The sequence below is a fragment of the Neovison vison genome, chromosome 6, assembly GCF_020171115.1.
Source record: "Neovison vison isolate M4711 chromosome 6, ASM_NN_V1, whole genome shotgun sequence".
NCBI classification, from domain to species: Eukaryota; Metazoa; Chordata; class Mammalia; order Carnivora; family Mustelidae; genus Neogale; species Neogale vison.
The window spans coordinates 41,101,124-41,110,485 of record NC_058096.1 but is presented as its reverse complement, the minus strand read 5'-3'; positions in this window follow the sequence as shown (position 1 = coordinate 41,110,485).

Below are 9,362 nucleotides of genomic sequence, written 5' to 3'. Positions count from 1 at the left end.
CCCCCAGATCAGGCTGCGTACTGCAGCTGGCTCTCCTAACAGTTCTGCCTGTCATCAAGGTATACTCTCTCCACGGAAAAGGAAAGTTTTAGGCTTGGTGCAGAAGGAGAAAGTTCTTCCCATGGATTCTCCTTGCAATGGGGTTGGGCCTGCCTGATGTTAGAGAGGCTCCTGTTCTATGCTTGAAGGGATAAGTCTACCTGGGCTGCTTTCTTGTGCTAGTTCAGGAGTCAGGAACCAGTCTGGCTCACCTTCTCCTGTTCTGTAAAGGGAAGCAAGACACAGGCTGCTGTGTTGTTCCTCCAGTCTTGGGGTCCCAAACCAGCTCACCTTCTTCTTAGATTGTTTCAGAGTTTTTATTTGGCTGTCTCTTATACCATTTCCTGTGTTTATAGTTGTGCTTGGGGGTAGAAGCACGGGAAAATTGATCTACATCATCTTGTCTAGATCAGAAACCATGAATCAAGAGATTCTGTTTAAAACCTAACATTGAGGGGCGCCTGGGTGGCTCAGTGGGTTAAAGCCTCTACCTTTGGCTCAGGTCATGATTCCAGGGTCCTGGGATCGAGCCCCACATCTGGCTCCCTGCTCAGCAGTGAGCCTGCTTGCTCCTCTCTCTCTGTCTACTTGTGATCTGTATCTGTCAAATAAATAAATGAAAATCTTAAACAAACAAACAAACAAACAAATATTGGCTGGTATTCTCTTGTTTAAAACTTTTCAATGGTTTTTCATATCATTTAGGGAAAAAAGCAATATAGTTACAATGGCCTATTAGTCTCTATATTATTATCTGATTTCCCATTTTAACTCATTCCCTCCTGTCTGCATCTGGTTCACTTCCTTTCTCCGTGAAACTCTCTTTTCTCACTACTCACATGACCAACTAACTTATTTATTTTCCTCAGTTCTCTGTACCAACGTCATCCTACCAGAGGAACTCCCCTATCCTTAATTGTTCTATAGTATTTATAACCAGTTGACCATTATTATCTATTCATTCATTTACTTATTTTTTACCTGTCTCAGCTTTACGGGTCAAAGATTATTTTGTTCACAGTTTAATATCCAGCTGGATATAGTATAAAGTAGGTACACACAAATAACAGCTCTCAAACTTATGACTGAACTTATTAAAACCCATATTTGTGTTTGCTTCCATATAAATTTCTTAACTTCTCAATGACCTGTCTTCTCCATTATCTGCCTTGCTCACTTTACCTTCTTTGTGACATTCTGTTAGAATTTTAATTGCTATGAAGAAGGAAAGATATAAGAAATATATCTGAGCAGATGCATGTGGGTAGATACAAGTTTTAAAGTTCTTTAATCATCCTTACTTTCTTTATGTTTTAGTATTTTTCTGTTTTTCCTTGTAACTAATATACTTCCTGTAATAGTGATGTACAGAAGGATATTTATAGGCTAAAAGTTCTGAGACCTTGTAAGACTGAGTATTTTACTTACTTTACCTTCACATTTTAATGAAGAATATAAATACTGAGGTGTGAAAGCTTCCCCCCTCACAATTTTTAAAATATTACTCCATTATCTTCCTCCATGAAGTTCCAACATTGAGAAATCCAATGCCTCTTCTTCTGTTGTTAATTTTCCTAAATATATTACATTGCCATCAGAGAACATATCCTGAAAATTATGGGCATTTTCTAATTTATTGACTTTTCCTTTTGGCCAAAGTTGCTGTACAAGATTTCAAGTGTGTCATGTGTTTTTAAAACTAAAGTGCATTTCTAGCTGTTGGCTATAAAGCTCACACATATCAATTGTGATATTTAAATCTGTTATGTTTTATCTGCTTTAATTATAGATTCCACTTAAAAAAGAACTTAGCTCTCAACCTGTGATTATGAAAGATCTCATTACTTCTTGTAGTTCTATGGTTTTTTTCTGCATATATTTAAATTTACTATGATAGACCCATATAGATTCATGAAGGATGGGTATTTCTGTGAATTTTTATTCTTAGCAAAATGAATTCTACCTTGTTTCATATTAACTAATGCCTTCTGGGATGAATTCTCTAATATTTGATAACATTGCTATAATTATGTAAATTTTATCAGAATATCCTTCTCTCCATATATCATTTTAACTCTTTATTTTCAACCTTATTTCATCATTTTGTTTAGGTAGACTACCAGTATACAGCAAAATTTTTTCGTATAATCAGAAAAAGTATTTTTAAATAGAGAAATTTAAAATTAACATTGAGAATTTTTTATGTCTGCATTTGTTTCCAGCTGCTTATTTCATGAATGCTTTATCTTTTTATCTCTTTGTATATATGTATTCTATTTCTTTCAAAATCTTCTTTTTGTTTTATGGTAGCTGAAACTTTGAATGTTTAATATTTAATTTTTATTTTTTATACTTCTCATTCATTGTATTTGTTTTCTCCAAATGTTTGAAATTATATCCAAATAAATCATGAATGAAGGAGGAGATATAAAAACCAACACCACAGAATACAAACAATTATAACAGAATATTATGAAAACCTAGGCACCAGAAAATTAGACAACTTACAAAAAAACAGATAAATTCCTAGAAACATAAAAACTCCCAAAACTAAAGCAGGAAGAAATAGAAAATTTGAACAGACCAATCACCAGCAATGAAATTGAATCAGTTAATAAAAATACTCCCCAAAAAAAGAAGTCCAGGACCAGATGGCTTCACATGAAAATTCTACCAAACATTAAAAAAAGAAAAAAAAAAGTTAATACCAAGGGCCACCTGGGTGGCTTAGTCAGTTAAGTGTCTGACTCAATTTTAGCTCAGGTCATAATCTCAGGTTGTGAGACTGAGCCCCATGGTTGGAGCGGGGAGGGGGTGTCCCACACTCAGCAGGGAGTCTGCTTGAGCATTTCTCTCCCTACTCTCTCTACCATCCCCCACACACACTCTCTCTCAAATAAATAAATAATAAAAAATAAAAAAGAGTTAGTATCTCTCCTTCTCAAACAATTCCAAAATATTCAGGAGGAAGGAAAACTTCCAAATGCATTCGATGAGGCCAGTATCACCCTGATAGCAAAACCAGATAAAGACACCACAAAAAAAAAAAAAAAAAAAGAAGAAGAAGAAGAAGAAAGAAAGAAAAAGAGAGAGAGAGAGAGAAACTACAGGCCAATATGTACCACGACTATAGATGCAAAAATCCCCAGCAAAATATTAGCAAGCTGAATCCAACAATATACTTTAAAAAATTATAAATCATGATCAAGTGGAATTTATTCCTGGGATACAAGGGTGGTACAATATTTGCAAATCAATCATTGTGAAATATCACAACAATAAGAGAAAGATAAAAACTATGTGATCATTTAATAGGTATGCAAAAGGCATTTGACACAGTACAATACTCATTCATAATAAAAGTTCTCTGCAAAAAAGGGCTAGAGGGACTATACCTAAATATAATAAATATTCTATATGAAAAACCCACAGCCAACATTATACTCAATGGTAAAAAACTGAGAGCTTTCCCCCTAAGGTCAGGAACAAGACAAGGATGTCCACTCACCTGTTTTATTCAACATAGTACTGGAAGTCCTAGCCACAGCAATTAGATGGCATAAAAGAATAAAAGGCATCCAGACTGGTAAGGAAGAAGTAAAACTCTCACTATTTGCAGATGACATGATACTATAAATAGGAAACCCTGAAGACTCCACTAAAAAACTACTGAAACTGATAAATGAATTCAGTGAAGTCACAGAATACAATACCAATAAACAGGAATTTGTTGCATTCCCATGCACTAATAATGAAACAACAAAAAGTGAAGTTAAGAAACCTATCCTATTTATAATTGTACCAAAAACAATAAAGTATCTAGGAATAAACTTAACCAAAGAAATAAAAGGGTCATATTCTGAAAATTATAAAATCGATGAAAGAAATTTAAAATGACACAAAGAAATGGAAGATATTCCATGCATAGAAGCTAGAAGAACATATTGTTAAAATGTCTACACTAGGGATGCCTGGGTGGCTCAGTTGGTTAAGCATCTTCCTTCAGCTCAGGTCATGATCCCAGGGACCTGGGATGGAGTCTCACATTGGGCTCCTTGCTTAGCAGAGAGCCTGATTCTCTCTCCCCCTGAATTCTCCATCTCTCTCAGACAAACAAACAAATAAAATCTTAAAAAAAAAAAATATATATATATATATATTTTATATACACACAGACACACAGACACACACACACACACACACACACACATATATATATATACATAAATAAATGTCCACAGTACCCAAAGCAATCTATACATTTAATGCAATCCTTATCCAAATACCAACAGCATTTTTCACAGAACTAGAACAAATAATCCTAAAATTTGTATGGAACCTTAAAAGACTCTAAAGAGCCAAAGCAATCTTGAAAAAGAAAAAAAAAAAGGGGAGGCATCAGAATTCCAGATTTCAAGTTACATTGCAAAGCAGTAGTAATTAAAACACTATGGTGCTGACATAAAAATAGACATATAGATCAATAGAGTAGAACAGAAAACCAAGAAATAAGCCTACAATTTTATGATCAAAAAAAGGACAAAGGAGGAAAGAATATATGATAGAAAAAGGGAGTCTCTTCAAAAAATGATGTTAGGAAAACTGGACAGCCATATGCAAAAGAATGAAACTGGGTTGCTTTCTTTCATTATATACAAAAATAAATTCAAAATGGATTAAAGACCTAAATGTGAGAACTGAAACCATAAAAATCCTTGAAGAGAACACAGGCAATAATCTCTCTGCTATCCACCAAAGCAACATTTTTCTAGCTATTTCCTGAGGCAAGAGAAATAAATGTAAAAGTAAACAAGTGGTTTACATCAAAATAAGCTTCTGCACAACAAAGGAAACAATCAACAAAACTAAAAGGCAACCTACAGAATGGGAAAGTATATTTGCAAATGCCATTTTGATTATTATCCAAAATATATAAAGAACTATTACAACTCAATTTGGAAAAACAAATAATCCAATTGAAAAATGGGTAGAAGACATGAACAGACATTTCTCCAAAGAGGACATACAACTGGCCAACAAACACATGAAAAGATGCTCAACATTACTTATCATCAGAGAAATGCAAATAAAGCTACAGTGAAATATCACCTTTCACCTGTCAGAATGGCTAAAATCAACACGATAAGAAACAACAGATACTGGCAAGAATATGAAGAAAAAGGAACACTCACGCACTGTTGGTGGGAATGCAAACTGGTGCTCCTTTTCATAAAAGAAGTCTTTATTATGTATTTTAGATTATCTTTTCCTACTTCAATTCAATCACATCTGCTTTCATTTTTTTTTTAAACATGTCTCAAAATTTCTGGTTCATTGATTGATGTCTTCCTGATTTTCCAATATTTTTTAAGCATTAATTTTTTTCTATCATACAACAAGTATTCTAAAAGTATTTCTAAATACTTTTAAAGTATTTAGAGTACTTTTAAAGTATTTCTAAAAGTATTCTAAAATACTTTTGGAAAAGGTGGGCACCTGTCTGTTGTCCTTTGATCCAATCTTATTTAGATGCCGACTTATATAAAAATAGATTATTTACATGTGGTTGTTCAATGCCTGTTACTTAGAAAGCTGGAAGATTGGGAGCACCCGGGTGGCTCCCTCAGTTAACTGTCCAACTCTTGGTTTCAGCAGGTCCTGATCTCCTGGTTTTGGGAATCTAGCCTGGTCAGGGTGGGGCACTGAGTGTGGCTTTGCTTCAGATTCTTTCCCTCTCTGTCGCTGTTTAGAATCTCTCTATGTCTCTCAAATAAATAAATAAAATCAGAAAGAAAAGCAAAAAGAGAGAGAGAGAGAAAGAAAGAAGGAAGAAAGGAAGGAAGAAGGAAGGAAGGAAGGAAGGAAGGAGAAGAAATAAAGAGGAAGGGAGGGAGGGAAAGAGAGGGGAGAGGGAGAGAGGAAGGAAGGAAGCTGGAAGATTTTAAGGGCAAGAAGCCAAAGAGATTGTGTGTGTGTGTGTGTGTGTGTGTGTGCGCGCGCGCGCGCGTGTGTACACGCACGCGCACCCCACAAGGGCTGACTGTGCTTGGCTCTCACTCTTCTAATGTGTGGACTCAGCCTGTTTAATTAGTCTTTGCATCTAAAAATCTGTTGCTACAAGCGGTGCCGAGTGTTCTACTGCTCTTTCTGCCACTATACATCTCTGTAGATGAATATATCAGGTTTTTGTTAACATTGAGAATTACTGAATGTTAGCTCTAGAAGGAAATCTTAGTAGTTATATAGTAAATACTTAAATTTCTAATGAGGAAAATGAGTTTCAGCTACAAGATGTGGCTTACTTATGGTCAAATGGGTGAGGCAGACCCAAGATTTCCTATTTCTTCAGATGGCTTCTTTTTCTATTATTCCATGCCCGTCCCTGATAACTGGCACTTCTTTGTATGAATAAAAGAACCCAAGACTTGTAGTTGAGTGATGATATGATCTATGGACTTACCACTGTTTCTGCTTATTTCTCAAACTACAATTCCTAGATTAGGCTCTTTTCTCTCTCTTTCTCTCCCTGCAGAATTTTTTTTTTTAAGATTTTATTTATTTATTTGACAGACAGAGATCACAAGTAGGCAGAGAGGAAGGTAGAGAGAGAGAGGAGGATGCAAGCTCCCCTCAGAGCAGAGAGCCTGATGTGGGGCTCTATCCCAGGACCCTCGGATCATGACCCGAGCCGAAGGCAGAGGCTTTAACCCACTGAGCCACCAGGTGCCCCTCCCTACAGAATTTTTAAGTCAATTGCCTATTTTGTTTTGCATTTATTTATTTATGTATATACTTATTTACCAAATATATTTTGACTTTTTGTTATATGCCAAGTGCCCTGATAGGAATTTAGGAATGAAATGTGTACAGGAGGGATACAAAGGTGGAATTGCCCTAGTCATTTCTCAAGTGTGCTTGTATTTTTATCTAGATGTATATATATACCACGTATGAACTACAAACAAATATTACAGAAAGTTTATTATTTTATAATATAAATAATTAAATTTTCTCTCTTGCCAAAGATTCTCTCTTTATTCTTGATTTCTGTTCATAATCACTGAAAGAACTAACAAGATTCTTTTGACCCACTAGATGAGCCCTACTTCAAATAGGAACAAATTTCTCTCAATTTTATATCAATTCAAAATACTTTTTGCTCTATTACTTGTGTTTTCAATTAGGGATGGTAAGAATATACACAAATTAGTTTTATAGATATTATGGATTTTCTCTTTTGTAAAATAAGGACAACTAGTCAATGTTTATGTAATTGAAAACAAAGAAAGGAAGTTGTCAAAATCTCCCTTTCTGACCCCAAAAAGAGCAAATGGGGGAAAATCAAGTAAGAACAAGTGAGAGGAAGATTAATAAACATAATGAGTGGCAGTAGGGTAAAAATTGTTCTGAACCAAATCAAAGTGTTGTATGGGTTGTTTTTTTTTTTTGGTCCCATCAATATTTAATGTTCATTCAAAGACACTAATCCTTTAAATATTTACTGAAAACAAAACTAATAAAAATGTGTAAGTAAAAATATTATCTGAAAATTCCTCTCATTTATTTTGCTCTAGGCCCTTCCATTCCCTTGACTCTCTTATCCTTTTCTACTCAACACTGTGGATCTTTATTGAAGGCACTGCTGATGCTAGAACAATAAAGTGAGGTCTTGGAAATGATATGCATGAAAATTATTCCTAATGAAACCCTGGAATAGAATAGAACACCTAGGTATAAATGGATGAAATGGACTTGGAGCTGCAGTTGTGCCTATCCTTAGAGAACGTAGTATTGTTATGCCATTATCTGAAAAGAGTTTAATTATATTCACATTATATCCATCCTCCTTAAAACCCTTATCATGGCAGAACATGCTGAGAAATTTACTTTCTAAACACTCACCCAGCTGAGTCCCTTGTGTAAATCTGCACCTTTCAATGGCTTTATGAAACCCAACAGTGCCTCTAGAGGCTTTCCTTTGATTTGTCCTGGCCCTGCCTACATGGAGTAAACAGAAAGGCCATTAACTCTCAGTTATCTGGAAACCCATTTTACACTCTATGATTTTTTGCAGAAAGATTTTTTAATCCTTAGTGACACCCTGTCTGCCTCTGGGCTATTGCCTCTCACTCAGATATGTTAACATTGGTAAAATCTAAACCTTGTTTATTTGAAGGGAAAGCCAGCTGCATTCTAAATTGTGATAAGAAATCCAAAACACAAAATATTCCGAAATAAAGCAGCATTGGTTTTAGATTGTATGTTCTTTCAGAGAGTGTGTGGCTGATAACGGCAGAATTTATTTAACTAAAATAAAATGGAAAAAAAAATGTCCCTTGCCATTTTTTTTAACAAGGAAGATGATGAACACTGATGCCATCTGTATGACATGATTAATTTTTTATCTTCAAGTCGGCATTAAGAATGGAATGAAAAGTACACTCCATATTACCAAATACATAAAATATACACATTTCTAAGTATATGAATTAATATGTTTTAAATCTCTTAAAAAAAAAAAAAAAGCTTTCAGTTCCAAGTAGGCTCTTTTTCCTGAACCACATGTCTTTTATATATGAAATGTTTTCTGGAGATTAACAAAAAAAGATACACATTAAACATTTTAAAAATATCTATTAAGTTAGACATGCATGTGTATGTCTACAGTAGCTCCTAAGTTTCCAGGTAGAAAAATATTTGCAATAGATTTTCTTTATTATACTCAATGAGTTTGTTCCCTAACCTATCTTCTCCATCTTTTTATTTTAATTATACTGTTTGGTTTTAAAGTAGCCTGTTGAGTTTCAAATAGTAAGAAATGCTAGAAAATACCAACTTTTCCTTATTTTCATCTACCCTTTATTCTATACTATGCTGATTTCCTGATTCTTATCTGGCCACACAGATGGTTTAAAGTTTTATTTTGTTAAAAAGTTTGCTGGTTATATTGTTTTTCTCCTTAAAATCCATTCCCAAATTATTCCCCACCCAGTTTTTCACCCCAGGAGGTTGACTTTGTTAGAGCACATCAATGAACTCCCTTAAGTCCTGCTGGCTTCCTATTGATTTAGGCCAAAGGGAGATTCCACAGGTGATCAAAGGGAGCAAGAAGGATGAGGGCCTGGAGTTGACTCCCCCAGTTGCCTCTCTGCAGGGTCACCCTCTCCTGGGGCTGACCCTCAGCCTTCTGGAAGGAAGACCTTTCTACATTATTCCCTTTCTAGATTCCTGTAGCAAGTAGCTCCCCACACCTTCCTTTCCTGGTTTAGAAGTGATAACTGATCTGCTGTTAACAGTCCACTAGGTATGGCCTTACCCTTTGT